We start from the raw sequence: 23,295 nt of genomic DNA, 5'->3' as shown, positions 1-23,295 counted from the left end.
CAGAGCCCTTCCCCACCAGGTGCCCGGCGGGGACACGGCCGGCGCCGACAGGGTCCTCGCTCCTCCGCCTCCCACCGGGCGCCGGGCCCTGTGCGTCGCAGAAAGCCTCTTCCGACACCCACTTTGGGCCGGCAGCTCGTCGGGCGCCGTGGGGGGCCAGAGGAGGCCGCCCGCCTGCGGCGACCAAGCCGCGGGCGAGAAGAAAAGGCAGGAGGCCAAGGGGGCCCAGGAGGCCCAGGGGGCCCAGGGGGCCCAGGGGGCCAAGGGGCCGGGCAGGCCAGGCCCGAGATGGCGCACTGCCACTAGCCGGAGGGCGGAGGAAGGAGAAGGAGGGCCCACAGGCTGGGTCCGAGGCGGCGGCCCAAAAAGGACGGCTGCCTCCCCGTCGGGGAATCGAACCCCGGTCTCCCGCGTGACAGGCGGGGATACTCACCACTATACTAACGAGGACGACGGCGACCGTCGCCGGGACGCCAGACCCCACTGCGACCGCGGACGCCTAGCCCTGCCTTGATCCCCTCCCCCGACCGCAGGGGCCCGGTGCGTGCTCGCCCTCCACCCGCCACCCGCCACCCGCCACCCGCCACCCGTCACCCGCCACCCGCCACCCGCCCCCCGCCACCATTGGCGCGACCTACCCCGACACCCAACAAAGCACCCTGCGATCCCGCTGGGACCCGGAGCCGGACCCGGACCCCGACAGGTACCGGAGCGGCGTGGAACCTCCCCGTGCGCCCTGCCTGCTGTCTCCAACGCGGGGATCGCGCCGGGGCAGGAAGAGGCGCGGGCGAAACAGTCAGGCCGCTGCTCCTAGGACGCGGTGGGCGCAGCGCCCTGCGGGGTTCGGCGAGCCCAGGCGCGGGGGCTGGGGCGTGCGGCGGCGGCGGCCGGCCCGACGCGGACCGTTTGGGTCCGGGGTGGGGACGCGGGGGCGTCCACGTCAACGCCGGCCGGCTCCGTTCACCTGGCGCCCGCTCCGCCCGCGCGGTCCGTCGGTTGCGCACCGAACCCAGACAGGCGCCGGCCAACGGCGCAGGCGTTCGCGCCGGGTCCCAGCCATGCGAGCGGCGACGCGCCCCGGCGCGCCGTCAGGATGGCCGAGCGGTCTAAGGCGCTGCGTTCAGGTCGCAGTCTCCCCTGGAGGCGTGGGTTCGAATCCCACTCCTGACAAGCCGACCTTTTGGCCCGCCCGCCGGAGGGCAACGCCCATGGCAACCCTGGAGCACCTTTGGCCGGTTCCTGCCTTGAGCCCTTGCCCGCTCTCCAAACTCCAGCCCCCTTGAAGCAAGCCTCCAAAACGCCGCCGCTTCTCAGGCACGTCCGTTCTTCCTGCCCACCCGCCGCCTGTCGCAGAAACAGCCCAGGACCATGCGCCAGCGCCCGCGACCCTCTACCAATTGCCCTTCGGACGGACGCCCTCCCCGCCACCTCGCACGCCCTCTTCCCTGGCCCCACACACAGCGAGCGACCGCGACCACCTTCCACGCTCTTCCCTGCCTATCTCCTCCGCCCGCCCAAACAGACACAGCCCAGATTCTTGCCCTATTCCTCCTTTTCCCTCCTTCCTCCCACCGGCCTCCGCCCACCGCCCACCGCCCACCGCCCACCGCCCACCGCCTCGAATCGCCGCTGCGCTGCCCAGAGGCGTCCTGGCCTGCACAGCCCGCCCGGTTTCACCCTCCAACTTCTGACCGCTGAACGGCAGCGAGCGACTCGCTCGTGGAGCCGCACACACTTCTCCCACCAGAGGCACGCCATCCAACATCCTGTCCTTTCCTCCGACCCCTCGGACCCCGGCCGCGCATTCCATTCTCCAGACGCCCTAGCCACGTCGCCGATCCCACCTCGCTACTTGTGCTCCCTTCCCGCTAACACCTGCCTGCCGGCCCACCTGCAGCCCGGACGCCTGCCGGCCACAGGCAGCGGGAACCCTGCACACAGCCTGGCAGGCGAGTCCAAACCCGGAAGGACAGCCAACGAGGAATCACGAGCGGAAGCCCTAGATCCCCGTCACGCGCCCACAAACGCCAGGCCCCGCCGGGACCAGCTCCGCGCCACACCGCATCCCCACGGGGGAAGCCGCGGCCTGGGCCGTCCCAGCCACACCCAGCGCGCCTTCTCCAGGGTCAGCCAGCTGCGGCTCTGCCGAAGCGCTCCTCCGCTCCTTTCTCGCGCTCCAGCCTCCCTACCAGCCCAAGTGCGAGCCGGTGGGGTGGGTCACAGCGCAGGAGCGAGGCGCCCACGGACTTGGTCTGCGTTTCTGAGCCCGCACGCCACGGCTGCGAGACCCGTTCCCCATCGCCGCCCCCGCTCGCTGACACACCCACCTCCCCACCCACCCGCAGGTGACACAAGTGAGAAGGCCGGCCCGGCGGTGAAGAAAAGAAAGAAAAAAAAAGGACCCTCGAAAGAAAGAAAGAAAGAAACAAACAAAAACAAAAACAAGAACTTTGGGTCTGTGCCGGGGATCCGCGCTCAGCAAGGCCCGCCACAGCTCACCTGCCCACACGGGCATTCGGGCGCGGGCCACGGCTGGTCCTTCCCCTGGAGACCCCGGCGGGCAGTCTCTCGGCCCTGGGCGGCAGAGAAAGCGCAAGATGGGCCGAGTCGGCCTCTCTCCCTCCGCTCTCCCTCCGCGCCCCGCCTCAGGTCCCTCGACGTGACGGGAGCCTCCCCTTCTGCCCGCCCCATCGGGCCAGCCTCTCGTGGCCGCTCCAATAGGACGGAGGCCCACGGCAGGCGGTGACCAGTGAACGGCCGCTGGTGGCGAGCTCCGCTGCACCAGCTTCCGTTGGCGTTTGCCATCGGTGCATGGGTGGTTCAGTGGTAGAATTCTCGCCTGCCACGCGGGAGGCCCGGGTTCGATTCCCGGCCCATGCAGCACACCCTCCCATTTTGGTGCTGCAGCAGCACCAAGGCGTAGCTGCGCTCGCCTCTGCCGCCTCCTTACACTCGGGGCGCGCGAGCGAGTCCGGCACCGGCTGCGCTCCCACGCGCGACGCCCCTCTGCCCTTTCTTCCGTGCCTCTCTCCACTGACTTACGGTTGAGCCTGTCCCCCCGCCCCCCCACCTTGGTAACAACAACCCCTCCAAACACGAGAGCGCGCCAGACACCAGCCCTGGGCAGCCTCCTGCTCCTGTTTCTCTTCATTGCCCTGCCACCGCCTCTGCCCGACGCATTTCACTTCAAGGAACACCGCCAGGCACCACGGGCTTGCAGCCACTCGCCCCACCTCTCCTCTTCACATTTCACCACCTCGACCTCTTTTCCTCTCTCTCTCTCCCCCTCGCTGGCTCCCCACATCCAGAAAATGATGCCATGGTTGCCCTTCCAGTAGGAAGGAAGTCGCGACTCCGGGGAGTAACTCATCACTTTCCCCTAGTTGGTCACACAGTCCTTAACGCGACCACACGAGTGTACGCGTGGCATGTGCACCGTCTATATTCATCGTGTTCCGGCTACTCCACACTCTCTCCCCTCATTCTGCCGGCACCACCACCGCCATGTCGCATCTCCCAACCTAACCCCAATCCACCACTTTAGTCGACGATGCTGCCTTGTTTCTCTCCCTCGGACCTCTTTTCATCTCAGCCCCAGACACATGCCTGAGACGTGAATGTGCGTCCTGAAGACGGCTTATTTATGTCTCGGGTCCAGTTGCATTCCCTACCCTTTTGGGACGTGGGACGTGGCCTCCAGTCGCTCTGTCACGACGTCTCTCCCACCCTGGGCTGCTTGCCACCTCACCCCAGCCCCACTCCATACTCTGACCGCCCAGCCCAAGCAGCAGCCCAGTCTCGCCGGCGGGGGTGCCCTTTGACCACACAGACTTCCTTCCTGCCCAGGCCAACCCGCTGAAAAGGTACTGTTCCCACCAGCCTTCAGGCTCAGCCCTCCCTCCACCACCTTTGTCTCACCCCACCCGCCCTTTCACTCACACACACACACACACACACACACAGACACACACTCTCTCTCTCTCTCTGTCTCTCTCTCTCAATCTCTCACCCTCTCTGTCTTTCTCTGTCTCTGTCTCTGTCTCTCTCTCTCTCTCTCTCTGTCTCTATCTCTCTGTCTCTCTCTCTCGCACAGTCAACTCTCCCTCTCGCCGTCAATGTCCCTCACTCAGACGACTCATATCCCCCAGCCCTGGCCTCCTTCAGGCTCTTCAGACACACGCCAGCTCCGCCACCAGCTGGGATCCCTCCGACCGCATAGGCGGCCCGCGAGGTGCCCTGACGCCCCAGGCATCTGCACAACCTCCGTTTCACTGGACAGCCTCACTCCCAGACCTGGCCAGCCAGCCCTGTGCACCCCCTGGACACCCTGGACTCCTTCTTCCAGCTCCCAGCACGCGACATGCTTCTCTCCTTTCCTCGGTGTCAGCCCCTTGCCCCGGGCGGGGGTGGACGCCAGCCACGGGAACGGACACCTTCGTCCATCACTGTCACCCACTGACATCCACCCACATCACGCTGGCAAGCAAGCCAGCCTCCCGTGGGGATGGCAAACATCTCTATCCCCGACAGGGTCTGGTCTCTGCAGGTGATCCGACTGTGCCAAGATCCCACGAATGACACGGGAGAGGTTTGTGCAGTTGGTTGGACGTCTACTTTGCCCCTACAGAGGAGTTTTGGCAAGAAGTCGACTGACTTCTGCCATTGACTTGGGGGATCAGCCAAACAATAATGATCAATACGGGTTGAATAGAGGGTTGGAGCACTGGGCTCATCTGTGCTAAGGAGGGGATGGGAAAAGCGTTCCACAGCGAATCTTGGCGCTGGGGATGGGTACCATCTCCACATGTTCCTTGACATTTGGGGAGAAGATAGAGAGCGTAGGTCAGGCAATGGGAAGCAAACTTCGGCTGGAAGTCTATCAGGAACCCCAACCCCGCACATGCGCTTTGGTCAGCCTGGCCGTTGGGTTTTCCCCACGAACTCCTGCATCTCCACGCTTCAATGCCCGTGGCCAGGTTGGTCTAACTAATGGGACCTCTCAAGATTCATTTTCACATCCAGAATAGGCGAGAATCTCAAACCCGTCAACAGTGAGCGGGAGCACGTGTACACACACGCACGTGTATGTTGCGGGAAGTCAGGGACCCCGAACGGAGGGACCGGCTGGAGCCGCGGCAGAGGCACGTAAACTGTGAAGACTTCATTTTAATATGGACTTTCTTCGGTTCCCAAATAATGCTTTTATAATTTCTTACGCCTGTCTTTACTTTAATCTCTTAATCCTGTTATCTCCGTAAGCTGAGGATGTACCTCACCTCAGGACCCCTGTGACAATTGTGTTAACTCTACAAATTGATGGTAAAACACGTGTGTTTGAACAATATGAGATCAGCGCACCTTGAGAAAGAATAGAAGAACAGCGACTTTTAGGGAACAGGGGAAGACAACCATAAGGTCTGACTGCCTGCGAGGTCGGGCAAAAAGAGCCATATTTTTCTTCTTGCAGAGAGCCTATGAAGGACGTGCAAGTAGGCAAGATGTCGTTAAGACAACCTAAGTGTCCGTCAGCCGGGAAATGGATTAACAAGAATGTGGCATATGGACACCATGGAATGCCATTTGGCCGTAGAAAAGAACGAAATCCTCTCGTCTGCAGCAACAGAGGCGGAGCTATAGGTCACGATGGAACACCAAATGAGCCGGGCACAGAAAGACAGAGAGGGCAGGTTCTTACCCCAATCCTGGGAGCTCAAAAAGTTCACCTTGTGGAGGTAGAGAGTAGAACGATAGACACCAGAGGCTGGAGAGGGTGTGTGGGTGACTGCGGTGAAGAGAGGTTGGTGAAATGGGTACGAGCATGCGTTTAGATGGAGGGAATACGTTCTAAGAATGTTCTAGGGCAGAGTAGGGCGACTAGGGGTAACAACGACGTATTAGTGCGTGTTTCCGAAGAGCTCCTGGAAGACAGCACCTGAGATGCTCTCAACAGGTAGAGATCAGAGGCTGGAGAGGGTGTGTGGGTGACTGCGGTGAAGCGAGGTTGGTGAATTGGGTACCAGCATGCGTTTAGATGGAGGGAATACGTTCTAAGAATGTTCTAGGGCAGAGTAGGGCGACTAGGGGTAACAACGACGTATTAGTGCGTGTTTCCGAAGAGCTCCTGGAAGACAGCACCTGAGATGCTCCCAACAGGTAGAGACGACAGACACCCACGGGATGGATGCCCTACATCCCCTCAGTGGCTCATCGATCACTACGCAATCTACACGTGTTACCACACGTCACAGGAATCCCATCGATATCATGTCCGCATGAAGAAGAACATAGTCATGCTGCCAGAGTGACTGTCGCAGCTCGGCCTCCCTGGCGCTATGGCCCGTGGTCTCGGCTCCTCAAGTTCCGCTGCCATTTCTACCGAAGCCGGTGACACCCGTGGAGCCCAATCACGGATCCCGCGCTCAGGGTCTGGCACGCCTCGGAAAAGCCAGTGCGCTTGCTGGCATGAGTGGCTCTGGCGGGTGGCCCAACCATTAGGCCCAGATCCCCCGCAGCCGAGAGAGAAGTGGCCCGTCAGCCACCGGGCTTGGCTTGGCGGAAGCCGCTCTGCTCGAGAGTCCTGGCCCATTCGGTGGCCAGCCGAGAGTGCGAGGGTGGCGGTGGTGGTGGCGGGTCACCTGGCGGCCATGGGAGGAGAAAGCCTGACCTGGCCAGTGGGCTTTGCCGCTGAGAAAGAGTGGGAGCGAGGCGAGCACGTGACAAGGAAGAGCTGTGAAGCTGATGTTGCGAAGGTGGCGCCAGCGAGGCCAAAAGGACGGATGGGTGGAGGCAGGCGGGGAGCGTTGGGGCGCACGTGGAGGCCGCGGGAGGTTGTGGCTGGGGCGCGGGAGAAGCGAGCGAGCGAGCCTGTTGGCCAAAAGGGGAGGTGTGAAGGGGCCTGGCAGCTGGCAGGCAGAGCCAAAGAAGGAAGGCTTCCCTGACCGGGAATCGAACCCGGGCCGCGGCGGTGAGAGCGCCGAATCCTAACCACTAGACCACCAGGGAGAGACGGCTTCGGGGCCCGGCTTGCGCCTCCTGGCCCCGGGCGCCTCCGGCCCCCAGCACTACCTTGGCGCTACCTTGGCGCTACCTTGGCGCCTGTCCCCTGCTTCGGGTTAAAACAAACACCCGCAACCAGCCCCCGCGACGCCGGCGGCAACCGGCCTGCCCTCACGAGCAGCTCTGCCCTGTTCGCAGCACACCCTCCAAACACCGCGCGCCTCCTTCCCGGGCGCACAGGCACGCAGCCACAGGCCAAGCTGCCACACGAGCTCCGCGCCCGGGACCTCCGCAAAAGGTCGGCCCGCTGCGTTGGCCGGGAATCGAACCCGGGTCAACTGCTTGGAAGGCAGCTATGCTCACCACTATACCACCAACGCCGCACGGCGCGGGCAGCCCCGCCACGCCGGCCCGGGGCTCCCACCAGCGCGCCGCCGACGCCCGGGGCAGCCCGGCCCCGACGCCCGGTCCGTCCGCCCGCCCGCAGCTCCGCGCTGCCACGGCCCCGCCGAAGGCCGCCCGGCGCCCCACCGGTGCAAGGCGAGCGCGGCTGCCCCGTTCCGCCCGCCTGCCTCTGGGGGCGCTCTCGCTCCCTCGCCGCCCGGGGCCGCCAGAGCCCTTCCCCACCAGGTGCCCGGCGGGGACACGGCCGGCGCCGACAGGGTCCTCGCTCCTCCGCCTCCCACCGGGCGCCGGGCCCTGTGCGTCGCAGAAAGCCTCTTCCGACACCCACTTTGGGCCGGCAGCTCGTCGGGCGCCGTGGGGGGCCAGAGGAGGCCGCCCGCCTGCGGCGACCAAGCCGCGGGCGAGAAGAAAAGGCAGGAGGCCAAGGGGGCCCAGGAGGCCCAGGGGGCCCAGGGGGCCCAGGGGGCCAAGGGGCCGGGCAGGCCAGGCCCGAGATGGCGCACTGCCACTAGCCGGAGGGCGGAGGAAGGAGAAGGAGGGCCCACAGGCTGGGTCCGAGGCGGCGGCCCAAAAAGGACGGCTGCCTCCCCGTCGGGGAATCGAACCCCGGTCTCCCGCGTGACAGGCGGGGATACTCACCACTATACTAACGAGGACGACGGCGACCGTCGCCGGGACGCCAGACCCCACTGCGACCGCGGACGCCTAGCCCTGCCTTGATCCCCTCCCCCGACCGCAGGGGCCCGGTGCGTGCTCGCCCTCCACCCGCCACCCGCCACCCGCCACCCGCCACCCGTCACCCGCCACCCGCCACCCGCCCCCCGCCACCATTGGCGCGACCTACCCCGACACCCAACAAAGCACCCTGCGATCCCGCTGGGACCCGGAGCCGGACCCGGACCCCGACAGGTACCGGAGCGGCGTGGAACCTCCCCGTGCGCCCTGCCTGCTGTCTCCAACGCGGGGATCGCGCCGGGGCAGGAAGAGGCGCGGGCGAAACAGTCAGGCCGCTGCTCCTAGGACGCGGTGGGCGCAGCGCCCTGCGGGGTTCGGCGAGCCCAGGCGCGGGGGCTGGGGCGTGCGGCGGCGGCGGCCGGCCCGACGCGGACCGTTTGGGTCCGGGGTGGGGACGCGGGGGCGTCCACGTCAACGCCGGCCGGCTCCGTTCACCTGGCGCCCGCTCCGCCCGCGCGGTCCGTCGGTTGCGCACCGAACCCAGACAGGCGCCGGCCAACGGCGCAGGCGTTCGCGCCGGGTCCCAGCCATGCGAGCGGCGACGCGCCCCGGCGCGCCGTCAGGATGGCCGAGCGGTCTAAGGCGCTGCGTTCAGGTCGCAGTCTCCCCTGGAGGCGTGGGTTCGAATCCCACTCCTGACAAGCCGACCTTTTGGCCCGCCCGCCGGAGGGCAACGCCCATGGCAACCCTGGAGCACCTTTGGCCGGTTCCTGCCTTGAGCCCTTGCCCGCTCTCCAAACTCCAGCCCCCTTGAAGCAAGCCTCCAAAACGCCGCCGCTTCTCAGGCACGTCCGTTCTTCCTGCCCACCCGCCGCCTGTCGCAGAAACAGCCCAGGACCATGCGCCAGCGCCCGCGACCCTCTACCAATTGCCCTTCGGACGGACGCCCTCCCCGCCACCTCGCACGCCCTCTTCCCTGGCCCCACACACAGCGAGCGACCGCGACCACCTTCCACGCTCTTCCCTGCCTATCTCCTCCGCCCGCCCAAACAGACACAGCCCAGATTCTTGCCCTATTCCTCCTTTTCCCTCCTTCCTCCCACCGGCCTCCGCCCACCGCCCACCGCCCACCGCCCACCGCCCACCGCCTCGAATCGCCGCTGCGCTGCCCAGAGGCGTCCTGGCCTGCACAGCCCGCCCGGTTTCACCCTCCAACTTCTGACCGCTGAACGGCAGCGAGCGACTCGCTCGTGGAGCCGCACACACTTCTCCCACCAGAGGCACGCCATCCAACATCCTGTCCTTTCCTCCGACCCCTCGGACCCCGGCCGCGCATTCCATTCTCCAGACGCCCTAGCCACGTCGCCGATCCCACCTCGCTACTTGTGCTCCCTTCCCGCTAACACCTGCCTGCCGGCCCACCTGCAGCCCGGACGCCTGCCGGCCACAGGCAGCGGGAACCCTGCACACAGCCTGGCAGGCGAGTCCAAACCCGGAAGGACAGCCAACGAGGAATCACGAGCGGAAGCCCTAGATCCCCGTCACGCGCCCACAAACGCCAGGCCCCGCCGGGACCAGCTCCGCGCCACACCGCATCCCCACGGGGGAAGCCGCGGCCTGGGCCGTCCCAGCCACACCCAGCGCGCCTTCTCCAGGGTCAGCCAGCTGCGGCTCTGCCGAAGCGCTCCTCCGCTCCTTTCTCGCGCTCCAGCCTCCCTACCAGCCCAAGTGCGAGCCGGTGGGGTGGGTCACAGCGCAGGAGCGAGGCGCCCACGGACTTGGTCTGCGTTTCTGAGCCCGCACGCCACGGCTGCGAGACCCGTTCCCCATCGCCGCCCCCGCTCGCTGACACACCCACCTCCCCACCCACCCGCAGGTGACACAAGTGAGAAGGCCGGCCCGGCGGTGAAGAAAAGAAAGAAAAAAAAAGGACCCTCGAAAGAAAGAAAGAAAGAAACAAACAAAAACAAAAACAAGAACTTTGGGTCTGTGCCGGGGATCCGCGCTCAGCAAGGCCCGCCACAGCTCACCTGCCCACACGGGCATTCGGGCGCGGGCCACGGCTGGTCCTTCCCCTGGAGACCCCGGCGGGCAGTCTCTCGGCCCTGGGCGGCAGAGAAAGCGCAAGATGGGCCGAGTCGGCCTCTCTCCCTCCGCTCTCCCTCCGCGCCCCGCCTCAGGTCCGTCGACGTGACGGGAGCCTCCCCTTCTGCCCGCCCCATCGGGCCAGCCTCTCGTGGCCGCTCCAATAGGACGGAGGCCCACGGCAGGCGGTGACCAGTGAACGGCCGCTGGTGGCGAGCTCCGCTGCACCAGCTTCCGTTGGCGTTTGCCATCGGTGCATGGGTGGTTCAGTGGTAGAATTCTCGCCTGCCACGCGGGAGGCCCGGGTTCGATTCCCGGCCCATGCAGCACACCCTCCCATTTTGGTGCTGCAGCAGCACCAAGGCGTAGCTGCGCTCGCCTCTGCCGCCTCCTTACACTCGGGGCGCGCGAGCGAGTCCGGCACCGGCTGCGCTCCCACGCGCGACGCCCCTCTGCCCTTTCTTCCGTGCCTCTCTCCACTGACTTACGGTTGAGCCTGTCCCCCCGCCCCCCCACCTTGGTAACAACAACCCCTCCAAACACGAGAGCGCGCCAGACACCAGCCCTGGGCAGCCTCCTGCTCCTGTTTCTCTTCATTGCCCTGCCACCGCCTCTGCCCGACGCATTTCACTTCAAGGAACACCGCCAGGCACCACGGGCTTGCAGCCACTCGCCCCACCTCTCCTCTTCACATTTCACCACCTCGACCTCTTTTCCTCTCTCTCTCTCCCCCTCGCTGGCTCCCCACATCCAGAAAATGATGCCATGGTTGCCCTTCCAGTAGGAAGGACGTCGCGACTCCGGGGAGTAACTCATCACTTTCCCCTAGTTGGTCACACAGTCCTTAACGCGACCACACGAGTGTACGCGTGGCATGTGCACCGTCTATATTCATCGTGTTCCGGCTACTCCACACTCTCTCCCCTCATTCTGCCGGCACCACCACCGCCATGTCGCATCTCCCAACCTAACCCCAATCCACCACTTTAGTCGAGGATGCTGCCTTGTTTCTCTCCCTCGGACCTCTTTTCATCTCAGCCCCAGACACATGCCTGAGACGTGAATGTGCGTCCTGAAGACGGCTTATTTATGTCTCGGGTCCAGTTGCATTCCCTACCCTTTTGGGACGTGGGACGTGGCCTCCAGTCGCTCTGTCACGACGTCTCTCCCACCCTGGGCTGCTTGCCACCTCACCCCAGCCCCACTCCATACTCTGACCGCCCAGCCCAAGCAGCAGCCCAGTCTCGCCGGCGGGGGTGCCCTTTGACCACACAGACTTCCTTCCTGCCCAGGCCAACCCGCTGAAAAGGTACTGTTCCCACCAGCCTTCAGGCTCAGCCCTCCCTCCACCACCTTTGTCTCACCCCACCCGCCCTTTCACTCACACACACACACACACACACACACACACAGACACACACTCTCTCTCTCTCTCTGTCTGTCTCTCTCTCTCACTCTCTCAATCTCTCACCCTCTCTGTCTTTCTCTGTCTCTGTCTCTGTCTCTCTCTCTCTCTCTCTCTCTCTGTCTCTATCTCTCTGTCTCTCTCTCTCGCACAGTCAACTCTCCCTCTCGCCGTCAATGTCCCTCACTCAGACGACTCATATCCCCCAGCCCTGGCCTCCTTCAGGCTCTTCAGACACACGCCAGCTCCGCCACCAGCTGGGATCCCTCCGACCGCATAGGCGGCCCGCGAGGTGCCCTGACGCCCCAGGCATCTGCACAACCTCCGTTTCACTGGACAGCCTCACTCCCAGACCTGGCCAGCCAGCCCTGTGCACCCCCTGGACACCCTGGACTCCTTCTTCCAGCTCCCAGCACGCGACATGCTTCTCTCCTTTCCTCGGTGTCAGCCCCTTGCCCCGGGCGGGGGTGGACGCCAGCCACGGGAACGGACACCTTCGTCCATCACTGTCACCCACTGACATCCACCCACATCACGCTGGCAAGCAAGCCAGCCTCCCGTGGGGATGGCAAACATCTCTATCCCCGACAGGGTCTGGTCTCTGCAGGTGATCCGACTGTGCCAAGATCCCACGAATGACACGGGAGAGGTTTGTGCAGTTGGTTGGACGTCTACTTTGCCCCTACAGAGGAGTTTTGGCAAGAAGTCGACTGACTTCTGCCATTGACTTGGGGGATCAGCCAAACAATAATGATCAATACGGGTTGAATAGAGGGTTGGAGCACTGGGCTCATCTGTGCTAAGGAGGGGATGGGAAAAGCGTTCCACAGCGAATCTTGGCGCTGGGGATGGGTACCATCTCCACATGTTCCTTGACATTTGGGGAGAAGATAGAGAGCGTAGGTCAGGCAATGGGAAGCAAACTTCGGCTGGAAGTCTATCAGGAACCCCAACCCCGCACATGCGCTTTGGTCAGCCTGGCCGTTGGGTTTTCCCCACGAACTCCTGCATCTCCACGCTTCAATGCCCGTGGCCAGGTTGGTCTAACTAATGGGACCTCTCAAGATTCATTTTCACATCCAGAATAGGCGAGAATCTCAAACCCGTCAACAGTGAGCGGGAGCACGTGTACACACACGCACGTGTATGTTGCGGGAAGTCAGGGACCCCGAACGGAGGGACCGGCTGGAGCCGCGGCAGAGGCACGTAAACTGTGAAGACTTCATTTTAATATGGACTTTCTTCGGTTCCCAAATAATGCTTTTATAATTTCTTACGCCTGTCTTTACTTTAATCTCTTAATCCTGTTATCTCCGTAAGCTGAGGATGTACCTCACCTCAGGACCCCTGTGACAATTGTGTTAACTCTACAAATTGATGGTAAAACACGTGTGTTTGAACAATATGAGATCAGCGCACCTTGAGAAAGAATAGAAGAACAGCGACTTTTAGGGAACAGGGGAAGACAACCATAAGGTCTGACTGCCTGCGAGGTCGGGCAAAAAGAGCCATATTTTTCTTCTTGCAGAGAGCCTATGAAGGACGTGCAAGTAGGCAAGATGTCGTTAAGACAACCTAAGTGTCCGTCAGCCGGGAAATGGATTAACAAGAATGTGGCATATGGACACCATGGAATGCCATTTGGCCGTAGAAAAGAACGAAATCCTCTCGTCTGCAGCAACAGAGGCGGAGCTATAGGTCACGATGGAACACCAAATGAGCCGGGCACAGAAAGACAGAGAGGGCAGGTTCTTACCCCAATCCTGGGAGCTCAAAAAGTTCACCTTGTGGAGGTAGAGAGTAGAACGATAGACACCAGAGGCTGGAGAGGGTGTGTGGGTGACTGCGGTGAAGAGAGGTTGGTGAAATGGGTACGAGCATGCGTTTAGATGGAGGGAATACGTTCTAAGAATGTTCTAGGGCAGAGTAGGGCGACTAGGGGTAACAACGACGTATTAGTGCGTGTTTCCGAAGAGCTCCTGGAAGACAGCACCTGAGATGCTCTCAACAGGTAGAGATCAGAGGCTGGAGAGGGTGTGTGGGTGACTGCGGTGAAGCGAGGTTGGTGAATTGGGTACCAGCATGCGTTTAGATGGAGGGAATACGTTCTAAGAATGTTCTAGGGCAGAGTAGGGCGACTAGGGGTAACAACGACGTATTAGTGCGTGTTTCCGAAGAGCTCCTGGAAGACAGCACCTGAGATGCTCCCAACAGGTAGAGACGACAGACACCCACGGGATGGATGCCCTACATCCCCTCAGTGGCTCATCGATCACTACGCAATCTACACGTGTTACCACACGTCACAGGAATCCCATCGATATCATGTCCGCATGAAGAAGAACATAGTCATGCTGCCAGAGTGACTGTCGCAGCTCGGCCTCCCTGGCGCTATGGCCCGTGGTCTCGGCTCCTCAAGTTCCGCTGCCATTTCTACCGAAGCCGGTGACACCCGTGGAGCCCAATCACGGATCCCGCGCTCAGGGTCTGGCACGCCTCGGAAAAGCCAGTGCGCTTGCTGGCATGAGTGGCTCTGGCGGGTGGCCCAACCATTAGGCCCAGATCCCCCGCAGCCGAGAGAGAAGTGGCCCGTCAGCCACCGGGCTTGGCTTGGCGGAAGCCGCTCTGCTCGAGAGTCCTGGCCCATTCGGTGGCCAGCCGAGAGTGCGAGGGTGGCGGTGGTGGTGGCGGGTCACCTGGCGGCCATGGGAGGAGAAAGCCTGACCTGGCCAGTGGGCTTTGCCGCTGAGAAAGAGTGGGAGCGAGGCGAGCACGTGACAAGGAAGAGCTGTGAAGCTGATGTTGCGAAGGTGGCGCCAGCGAGGCCAAAAGGACGGATGGGTGGAGGCAGGCGGGGAGCGTTGGGGCGCACGTGGAGGCCGCGGGAGGTTGTGGCTGGGGCGCGGGAGAAGCGAGCGAGCGAGCCTGTTGGCCAAAAGGGGAGGTGTGAAGGGGCCTGGCAGCTGGCAGGCAGAGCCAAAGAAGGAAGGCTTCCCTGACCGGGAATCGAACCCGGGCCGCGGCGGTGAGAGCGCCGAATCCTAACCACTAGACCACCAGGGAGAGACGGCTTCGGGGCCCGGCTTGCGCCTCCTGGCCCCGGGCGCCTCCGGCCCCCAGCACTACCTTGGCGCTACCTTGGCGCTACCTTGGCGCCTGTCCCCTGCTTCGGGTTAAAACAAACACCCGCAACCAGCCCCCGCGACGCCGGCGGCAACCGGCCTGCCCTCACGAGCAGCTCTGCCCTGTTCGCAGCACACCCTCCAAACACCGCGCGCCTCCTTCCCGGGCGCACAGGCACGCAGCCACAGGCCAAGCTGCCACACGAGCTCCGCGCCCGGGACCTCCGCAAAAGGTCGGCCCGCTGCGTTGGCCGGGAATCGAACCCGGGTCAACTGCTTGGAAGGCAGCTATGCTCACCACTATACCACCAACGCCGCACGGCGCGGGCAGCCCCGCCACGCCGGCCCGGGGCTCCCACCAGCGCGCCGCCGACGCCCGGGGCAGCCCGGCCCCGACGCCCGGTCCGTCCGCCCGCCCGCAGCTCCGCGCTGCCACGGCCCCGCCGAAGGCCGCCCGGCGCCCCACCGGTGCAAGGCGAGCGCGGCTGCCCCGTTCCGCCCGCCTGCCTCTGGGGGCGCTCTCGCTCCCTCGCCGCCCGGGGCCGCCAGAGCCCTTCCCCACCAGGTGCCCGGCGGGGACACGGCCGGCGCCGACAGGGTCCTCGCTCCTCCGCCTCCCACCGGGCGCCGGGCCCTGTGCGTCGCAGAAAGCCTCTTCCGACACCCACTTTGGGCCGGCAGCTCGTCGGGCGCCGTGGGGGGCCAGAGGAGGCCGCCCGCCTGCGGCGACCAAGCCGCGGGCGAGAAGAAAAGGCAGGAGGCCAAGGGGGCCCAGGAGGCCCAGGGGGCCCAGGGGGCCCAGGGGGCCAAGGGGCCGGGCAGGCCAGGCCCGAGATGGCGCACTGCCACTAGCCGGAGGGCGGAGGAAGGAGAAGGAGGGCCCACAGGCTGGGTCCGAGGCGGCGGCCCAAAAAGGACGGCTGCCTCCCCGTCGGGGAATCGAACCCCGGTCTCCCGCGTGACAGGCGGGGATACTCACCACTATACTAACGAGGACGACGGCGACCGTCGCCGGGACGCCAGACCCCACTGCGACCGCGGACGCCTAGCCCTGCCTTGATCCCCTCCCCCGACCGCAGGGGCCCGGTGCGTGCTCGCCCTCCACCCGCCACCCGCCACCCGCCACCCGCCACCCGTCACCCGCCACCCGCCACCCGCCCCCCGCCACCATTGGCGCGACCTACCCCGACACCCAACAAAGCACCCTGCGATCCCGCTGGGACCCGGAGCCGGACCCGGACCCCGACAGGTACCGGAGCGGCGTGGAACCTCCCCGTGCGCCCTGCCTGCTGTCTCCAACGCGGGGATCGCGCCGGGGCAGGAAGAGGCGCGGGCGAAACAGTCAGGCCGCTGCTCCTAGGACGCGGTGGGCGCAGCGCCCTGCGGGGTTCGGCGAGCCCAGGCGCGGGGGCTGGGGCGTGCGGCGGCGGCGGCCGGCCCGACGCGGACCGTTTGGGTCCGGGGTGGGGACGCGGGGGCGTCCACGTCAACGCCGGCCGGCTCCGTTCACCTGGCGCCCGCTCCGCCCGCGCGGTCCGTCGGTTGCGCACCGAACCCAGACAGGCGCCGGCCAACGGCGCAGGCGTTCGCGCCGGGTCCCAGCCATGCGAGCGGCGACGCGCCCCGGCGCGCCGTCAGGATGGCCGAGCGGTCTAAGGCGCTGCGTTCAGGTCGCAGTCTCCCCTGGAGGCGTGGGTTCGAATCCCACTCCTGACAAGCCGACCTTTTGGCCCGCCCGCCGGAGGGCAACGCCCATGGCAACCCTGGAGCACCTTTGGCCGGTTCCTGCCTTGAGCCCTTGCCCGCTCTCCAAACTCCAGCCCCCTTGAAGCAAGCCTCCAAAACGCCGCCGCTTCTCAGGCACGTCCGTTCTTCCTGCCCACCCGCCGCCTGTCGCAGAAACAGCCCAGGACCATGCGCCAGCGCCCGCGACCCTCTACCAATTGCCCTTCGGACGGACGCCCTCCCCGCCACCTCGCACGCCCTCTTCCCTGGCCCCACACACAGCGAGCGACCGCGACCACCTTCCACGCTCTTCCCTGCCTATCTCCTCCGCCCGCCCAAACAGACACAGCCCAGATTCTTGCCCTATTCCTCCTTTTCCCTCCTTCCTCCCACCGGCCTCCGCCCACCGCCCACCGCCCACCGCCCACCGCCCACCGCCTCGAATCGCCGCTGCGCTGCCCAGAGGCGTCCTGGCCTGCACAGCCCGCCCGGTTTCACCCTCCAACTTCTGACCGCTGAACGGCAGCGAGCGACTCGCTCGTGGAGCCGCACACACTTCTCCCACCAGAGGCACGCCATCCAACATCCTGTCCTTTCCTCCGACCCCTCGGACCCCGGCCGCGCATTCCATTCTCCAGACGCCCTAGCCACGTCGCCGATCCCACCTCGCTACTTGTGCTCCCTTCCCGCTAACACCTGCCTGCCGGCCCACCTGCAGCCCGGACGCCTGCCGGCCACAGGCAGCGGGAACCCTGCACACAGCCTGGCAGGCGAGTCCAAACCCGGAAGGACAGCCAACGAGGAATCACGAGCGGAAGCCCTAGATCCCCGTCACGCGCCCACAAACGCCAGGCCCCGCCGGGACCAGCTCCGCGCCACACCGCATCCCCACGGGGGAAGCCGCGGCCTGGGCCGTCCCAGCCACACCCAGCGCGCCTTCTCCAGGGTCAGCCAGCTGCGGCTCTGCCGAAGCGCTCCTCCGCTCCTTTCTCGCGCTCCAGCCTCCCTACCAGCCCAAGTGCGAGCCGGTGGGGTGGGTCACAGCGCAGGAGCGAGGCGCCCACGGACTTGGTCTGCGTTTCTGAGCCCGCACGCCACGGCTGCGAGACCCGTTCCCCATCGCCGCCCCCGCTCGCTGACACACCCACCTCCCCACCCACCCGCAGGTGACACAAGTGAGAAGGCCGGCCCGGCGGTGAAGAAAAGAAAGAAAAAAAAAGGACCCTCGAAAGAAAGAAAGAAAGAAACAAACAAAAACAAAAACAAGAACTTTGGGTCTGTGCCGGGGATCCGCGCTCAGCAAGGCCCGCCACAGCTCACCTGCCCACACGGGCATTCGGGCGCGGGCCACGGCTGGTCCTTCCCCTGGAGACCCCGGCGGGCAGTCTCTCGGCCCTGGGCGGCAGAGAAAGCGCAAGATGGGCCGAGTCGGCCTCTCTCCCTCCGCTCTCCCTCCGCGCCCCGCCTCAGGTCCCTCGACGTGACGGGAGCCTCCCCTTCTGCCCGCCCCATCGGGCCAGCCTCTCGTGGCCGCTCCAATAGGACGGAGGCCCACGGCAGGCGGTGACCAGTGAACGGCCGCTGGTGGCGAGCTCCGCTGCACCAGCTTCCGTTGGCGTTTGCCATCGGTGCATGGGTGGTTCAGTGGTAGAATTCTCGCCTGCCACGCGGGAGGCCCGGGTTCGATTCCCGGCCCATGCAGCACACCCTCCCATTTTGGTGCTGCAGCAGCACCAAGGCGTAGCTGCGCTCGCCTCTGCCGCCTCCTTACACTCGGGGCGCGCGAGCGAGTCCGGCACCGGCTGCGCTCCCACGCGCGACGCCCCTCTGCCCTTTCTTCCGTGCCTCTCTCCACTGACTTACGGTTGAGCCTGTCCCCCCGCCCCCCCACCTTGGTAACAACAACCCCTCCAAACACGAGAGCGCGCCAGACACCAGCCCTGGGCAGCCTCCTGCTCCTGTTTCTCTTCATTGCCCTGCCACCGCCTCTGCCCGACGCATTTCACTTCAAGGAACACCGCCAGGCACCACGGGCTTGCAGCCACTCGCCCCACCTCTCCTCTTCACATTTCACCACCTCGACCTCTTTTCCTCTCTCTCTCTCCCCCTCGCTGGCTCCCCACATCCAGAAAATGATGCCATGGTTGCCCTTCCAGTAGGAAGGAAGTCGCGACTCCGGGGAGTAACTCATCACTTTCCCCTAGTTGGTCACACAGTCCTTAACGCGACCACACGAGTGTACGCGTGGCATGTGCACCGTCTATATTCATCGTGTTCCGGCTACTCCACACTCTCTCCCCTCATTCTGCCGGCACCACCACCGCCATGTCGCATCTCCCAACCTAACCCCAATCCACCACTTTAGTCGACGATGCTGCCTTGTTTCTCTCCCTCGGACCTCTTTTCATCTCAGCCCCAGACACATGCCTGAGACGTGAATGTGCGTCCTGAAGACGGCTTATTTATGTCTCGGGTCCAGTTGCATTCCCTACCCTTTTGGGACGTGGGACGTGGCCTCCAGTCGCTCTGTCACGACGTCTCTCCCACCCTGGGCTGCTTGCCACCTCACCCCAGCCCCACTCCATACTCTGACCGCCCAGCCCAAGCAGCAGCCCAGTCTCGCCGGCGGGGGTGCCCTTTGACCACACAGACTTCCTTCCTGCCCAGGCCAACCCGCTGAAAAGGTACTGTTCCCACCAGCCTTCAGGCTCAGCCCTCCCTCCACCACCTTTGTCTCACCCCACCCGCCCTTTCACTCACACACACACACACACACACACACACAGACACACACTCTCTCTCTCTCTCTGTCTCTCTCTCTCAATCTCTCACCCTCTCTGTCTTTCTCTGTCTCTGTCTCTGTCTCTCTCTCTCTCTCTCTCTGTCTCTATCTCTCTGTCTCTCTCTCTCGCACAGTCAACTCTCCCTCTCGCCGTCAATGTCCCTCACTCAGACGACTCATATCCCCCAGCCCTGGCCTCCTTCAGGCTCTTCAGACACACGCCAGCTCCGCCACCAGCTGGGATCCCTCCGACCGCATAGGCGGCCCGCGAGGTGCCCTGACGCCCCAGGCATCTGCACAACCTCCGTTTCACTGGACAGCCTCACTCCCAGACCTGGCCAGCCAGCCCTGTGCACCCCCTGGACACCCTGGACTCCTTCTTCCAGCTCCCAGCACGCGACATGCTTCTCTCCTTTCCTCGGTGTCAGCCCCTTGCCCCGGGCTGGGGTGGACGCCAGCCACGGGAACGGACACCTTCGTCCATCACTGTCACCCACTGACATCCACCCACATCACGCTGGCAAGCAAGCCAGCCTCCCGTGGGGATGGCAAACATCTCTATCCCCGACAGGGTCTGGTCTCTGCAGGTGATCCGACTGTGCCAAGATCCCACGAATGACACGGGAGAGGTTTGTGCAGTTGGTTGGACGTCTACTTTGCCCCTACAGAGGAGTTTTGGCAAGAAGTCGACTGACTTCTGCCATTGACTTGGGGGATCAGCCAAACAATAATGATCAATACGGGTTGAATAGAGGGTTGGAGCACTGGGCTCATCTGTGCTAAGGAGGGGATGGGAAAAGCGTTCCACAGCGAATCTTGGCGCTGGGGATGGGTACCATCTCCACATGTTCCTTGACATTTGGGGAGAAGATAGAGAGCGTAGGTCAGGCAATGGGAAGCAAACTTCGGCTGGAAGTCTATCAGGAACCCCAACCCCGCACATGCGCTTTGGTCAGCCTGGCCGTTGGGTTTTCCCCACGAACTCCTGCATCTCCACGCTTCAATGCCCGTGGCCAGGTTGGTCTAACTAATGGGACCTCTCAAGATTCATTTTCACATCCAGAATAGGCGAGAATCTCAAACCCGTCAACAGTGAGCGGGAGCACGTGTACACACACGCACGTGTATGTTGCGGGAAGTCAGGGACCCCGAACGGAGGGACCGGCTGGAGCCGCGGCAGAGGCACGTAAACTGTGAAGACTTCATTTTAATATGGACTTTCTTCGGTTCCCAAATAATGCTTTTATAATTTCTTACGCCTGTCTTTACTTTAATCTCTTAATCCTGTTATCTCCGTAAGCTGAGGATGTACCTCACCTCAGGACCCCTGTGACAATTGTGTTAACTCTACAAATTGATGGTAAAACACGTGTGTTTGAACAATATGAGATCAGCGCACCTTGAGAAAGAATAGAAGAACAGCGACTTTTAGGGAACAGGGGAAGACAACCATAAGGTCTGACTGCCTGCGAGGTCGGGCAAAAAGAGCCATATTTTTCTTCTTGCAGAGAGCCTATGAAGGACGTGCAAGTAGGCAAGATGTCGTTAAGACAACCTAAGTGTCCGTCAGCCGGGAAATGGATTAACAAGAATGTGGCATATGGACACCATGGAATGCCATTTGGCCGTAGAAAAGAACGAAATCCTCTCGTCTGCAGCAACAGAGGCGGAGCTATAGGTCACGATGGAACACCAAATGAGCCGGGCACAGAAAGACAGAGAGGGCAGGTTCTTACCCCAATCCTGGGAGCTCAAAAAGTTCACCTTGTGGAGGTAGAGAGTAGAACGATAGACACCAGAGGCTGGAGAGGGTGTGTGGGTGACTGCGGTGAAGAGAGGTTGGTGAAATGGGTACGAGCATGCGTTTAGATGGAGGGAATACGTTCTAAGAATGTTCTAGGGCAGAGTAGGGCGACTAGGGGTAACAACGACGTATTAGTGCGTGTTTCCGAAGAGCTCCTGGAAGACAGCACCTGAGATGCTCTCAACAGGTAGAGATCAGAGGCTGGAGAGGGTGTGTGGGTGACTGCGGTGAAGCGAGGTTGGTGAATTGGGTACCAGCATGCGTTTAGATGGAGGGAATACGTTCTAAGAATGTTCTAGGGCAGAGTAGGGCGACTAGGGGTAACAACGACGTATTAGTGCGTGTTTCCGAAGAGCTCCTGGAAGACAGCACCTGAGATGCTCCCAACAGGTAGAGACGACAGACACCCACGGGATGGATGCCCTACATCCCCTCAGTGGCTCATCGATCACTACGCAATCTACACGTGTTACCACACGTCACAGGAATCCCATCGATATCATGTCCGCATGAAGAAGAACATAGTCATGCTGCCAGAGTGACTGTCGCAGCTCGGCCTCCCTGGCGCTATGGCCCGTGGTCTCGGCTCCTCAAGTTCCGCTGCCATTTCTACCGAAGCCGGTGACACCCGTGGAGCCCAATCACGGATCCCGCGCTCAGGGTCTGGCACGCCTCGGAAAAGCCAGTGCGCTTGCTGGCATGAGTGGCTCTGGCGGGTGGCCCAACCATTAGGCCCAGATCCCCCGCAGCCGAGAGAGAAGTGGCCCGTCAGCCACCGGGCTTGGCTTGGCGGAAGCCGCTCTGCTCGAGAGTCCTGGCCCATTCGGTGGCCAGCCGAGAGTGCGAGGGTGGCGGTGGTGGTGGCGGGTCACCTGGCGGCCATGGGAGGAGAAAGCCTGACCTGGCCAGTGGGCTTTGCCGCTGAGAAAGAGTGGGAGCGAGGCGAGCACGTGACAAGGAAGAGCTGTGAAGCTGATGTTGCGAAGGTGGCGCCAGCGAGGCCAAAAGGACGGATGGGTGGAGGCAGGCGGGGAGCGTTGGGGCGCACGTGGAGGCCGCGGGAGGTTGTGGCTGGGGCGCGGGAGAAGCGAGCGAGCGAGCCTGTTGGCCAAAAGGGGAGGTGTGAAGGGGCCTGGCAGCTGGCAGGCAGAGCCAAAGAAGGAAGGCTTCCCTGACCGGGAATCGAACCCGGGCCGCGGCGGTGAGAGCGCCGAATCCTAACCACTAGACCACCAGGGAGAGACGGCTTCGGGGCCCGGCTTGCGCCTCCTGGCCCCGGGCGCCTCCGGCCCCCAGCACTACCTTGGCGCTACCTTGGCGCTACCTTGGCGCCTGTCCCCTGCTTCGGGTTAAAACAAACACCCGCAACCAGCCCCCGCGACGCCGGCGGCAACCGGCCTGCCCTCACGAGCAGCTCTGCCCTGTTCGCAGCACACCCTCCAAACACCGCGCGCCTCCTTCCCGGGCGCACAGGCACGCAGCCACAGGCCAAGCTGCCACACGAGCTCCGCGCCCGGGACCTCCGCAAAAGGTCGGCCCGCTGCGTTGGCCGGGAATCGAACCCGGGTCAACTGCTTGGAAGGCAGCTATGCTCACCACTATACCACCAACGCCGCACGGCGCGGGCAGCCCCGCCACGCCGGCCCGGGGCTCCCACCAGCGCGCCGCCGACGCCCGGGGCAGCCCGGCCCCGACGCCCGGTCCGTCCGCCCGCCCGCAGCTCCGCGCTGCCACGGCCCCGCCGAAGGCCGCCCGGCGCCCCACCGGTGCAAGGCGAGCGCGGCTGCCCCGTTCCGCCCGCCTGCCTCTGGGGGCGCTCTCGCTCCCTCGCCGCCCGGGGCCGCCAGAGCCCTTCCCCACCAGGTGCCCGGCGGGGACACGGCCGGCGCCGACAGGGTCCTCGCTCCTCCGCCTCCCACCGGGCGCCGGGCCCTGTGCGTCGCAGAAAGCCTCTTCCGACACCCACTTTGGGCCGGCAGCTCGTCGGGCGCCGTGGGGGGCCAGAGGAGGCCGCCCGCCTGCGGCGACCAAGCCGCGGGCGAGAAGAAAAGGCAGGAGGCCAAGGGGGCCCAGGAGGCCAAGGGGGCCCAGGGGGCCAAGGGGCCGGGCAGGCCAGGCCCGAGATGGCGCACTGCCACTAGCTGGAGGGCGGAGGAAGGAGAAGGAGGGCCCACAGGCTGGGTCCGAGGCGGCGGCCCAAAAAGGACGGCTGCCTCCCCGTCGGGGAATCGAACCCCGGTCTCCCGCGTGACAGGCGGGGATACTCACCACTATACTAACGAGGACGACGGCGACG

At 64.1% G+C, this 23,295-nt stretch overlaps 15 non-coding genes across 15 annotated transcripts; 6 read left to right on the top strand and 9 right to left on the bottom strand.

The window, feature by feature from the left end:
• Positions 1 to 378: 378 nt before the first annotated feature.
• On the bottom strand, positions 379 to 450 carry TRNAD-GUC (transfer RNA aspartic acid (anticodon GUC)). The gene has a single exon. It is a non-coding gene; the product is annotated as a tRNA-Asp (tRNA).
• A 637-nt stretch (positions 451 to 1,087) lies between these two features.
• TRNAL-CAG (transfer RNA leucine (anticodon CAG)) lies at positions 1,088 to 1,170 on the top strand. Its single transcript has one exon. It is a non-coding gene; the product is annotated as a tRNA-Leu (tRNA).
• Positions 1,171 to 2,809: 1,639 nt separating this feature from the next.
• TRNAG-GCC (transfer RNA glycine (anticodon GCC)) lies at positions 2,810 to 2,880 on the top strand. The gene has a single exon. It is a non-coding gene; the product is annotated as a tRNA-Gly (tRNA).
• Positions 2,881 to 6,930: 4,050 nt separating this feature from the next.
• On the bottom strand, positions 6,931 to 7,002 carry TRNAE-CUC (transfer RNA glutamic acid (anticodon CUC)). Its single transcript has one exon. It is a non-coding gene; the product is annotated as a tRNA-Glu (tRNA).
• A 302-nt stretch (positions 7,003 to 7,304) lies between these two features.
• Positions 7,305 to 7,376, bottom strand: TRNAG-UCC (transfer RNA glycine (anticodon UCC)). Its single transcript has one exon. It is a non-coding gene; the product is annotated as a tRNA-Gly (tRNA).
• Positions 7,377 to 7,985: 609 nt separating this feature from the next.
• TRNAD-GUC (transfer RNA aspartic acid (anticodon GUC)) lies at positions 7,986 to 8,057 on the bottom strand. The gene has a single exon. It is a non-coding gene; the product is annotated as a tRNA-Asp (tRNA).
• Positions 8,058 to 8,694: 637 nt separating this feature from the next.
• TRNAL-CAG (transfer RNA leucine (anticodon CAG)) lies at positions 8,695 to 8,777 on the top strand. Its single transcript has one exon. It is a non-coding gene; the product is annotated as a tRNA-Leu (tRNA).
• Positions 8,778 to 10,416: 1,639 nt separating this feature from the next.
• Positions 10,417 to 10,487, top strand: TRNAG-GCC (transfer RNA glycine (anticodon GCC)). The gene has a single exon. It is a non-coding gene; the product is annotated as a tRNA-Gly (tRNA).
• Positions 10,488 to 14,557: 4,070 nt separating this feature from the next.
• On the bottom strand, positions 14,558 to 14,629 carry TRNAE-CUC (transfer RNA glutamic acid (anticodon CUC)). Its single transcript has one exon. It is a non-coding gene; the product is annotated as a tRNA-Glu (tRNA).
• A 302-nt stretch (positions 14,630 to 14,931) lies between these two features.
• Positions 14,932 to 15,003, bottom strand: TRNAG-UCC (transfer RNA glycine (anticodon UCC)). The gene has a single exon. It is a non-coding gene; the product is annotated as a tRNA-Gly (tRNA).
• Positions 15,004 to 15,612: 609 nt separating this feature from the next.
• On the bottom strand, positions 15,613 to 15,684 carry TRNAD-GUC (transfer RNA aspartic acid (anticodon GUC)). Its single transcript has one exon. It is a non-coding gene; the product is annotated as a tRNA-Asp (tRNA).
• A 637-nt stretch (positions 15,685 to 16,321) lies between these two features.
• TRNAL-CAG (transfer RNA leucine (anticodon CAG)) lies at positions 16,322 to 16,404 on the top strand. Its single transcript has one exon. It is a non-coding gene; the product is annotated as a tRNA-Leu (tRNA).
• Positions 16,405 to 18,043: 1,639 nt separating this feature from the next.
• On the top strand, positions 18,044 to 18,114 carry TRNAG-GCC (transfer RNA glycine (anticodon GCC)). The gene has a single exon. It is a non-coding gene; the product is annotated as a tRNA-Gly (tRNA).
• Positions 18,115 to 22,166: 4,052 nt separating this feature from the next.
• TRNAE-CUC (transfer RNA glutamic acid (anticodon CUC)) lies at positions 22,167 to 22,238 on the bottom strand. The gene has a single exon. It is a non-coding gene; the product is annotated as a tRNA-Glu (tRNA).
• A 302-nt stretch (positions 22,239 to 22,540) lies between these two features.
• Positions 22,541 to 22,612, bottom strand: TRNAG-UCC (transfer RNA glycine (anticodon UCC)). Its single transcript has one exon. It is a non-coding gene; the product is annotated as a tRNA-Gly (tRNA).
• Positions 22,613 to 23,295: the final 683 nt, after the last annotated feature.

Source organism: Pongo abelii, chromosome 1, assembly GCF_028885655.2.
Source record: "Pongo abelii isolate AG06213 chromosome 1, NHGRI_mPonAbe1-v2.0_pri, whole genome shotgun sequence".
In the NCBI taxonomy this organism is placed as follows: Eukaryota; Metazoa; Chordata; class Mammalia; order Primates; family Hominidae; genus Pongo; species Pongo abelii.
Note: the sequence above shows the minus strand (reverse complement) of the source record. Positions and strands in the feature narration are given on the sequence as shown.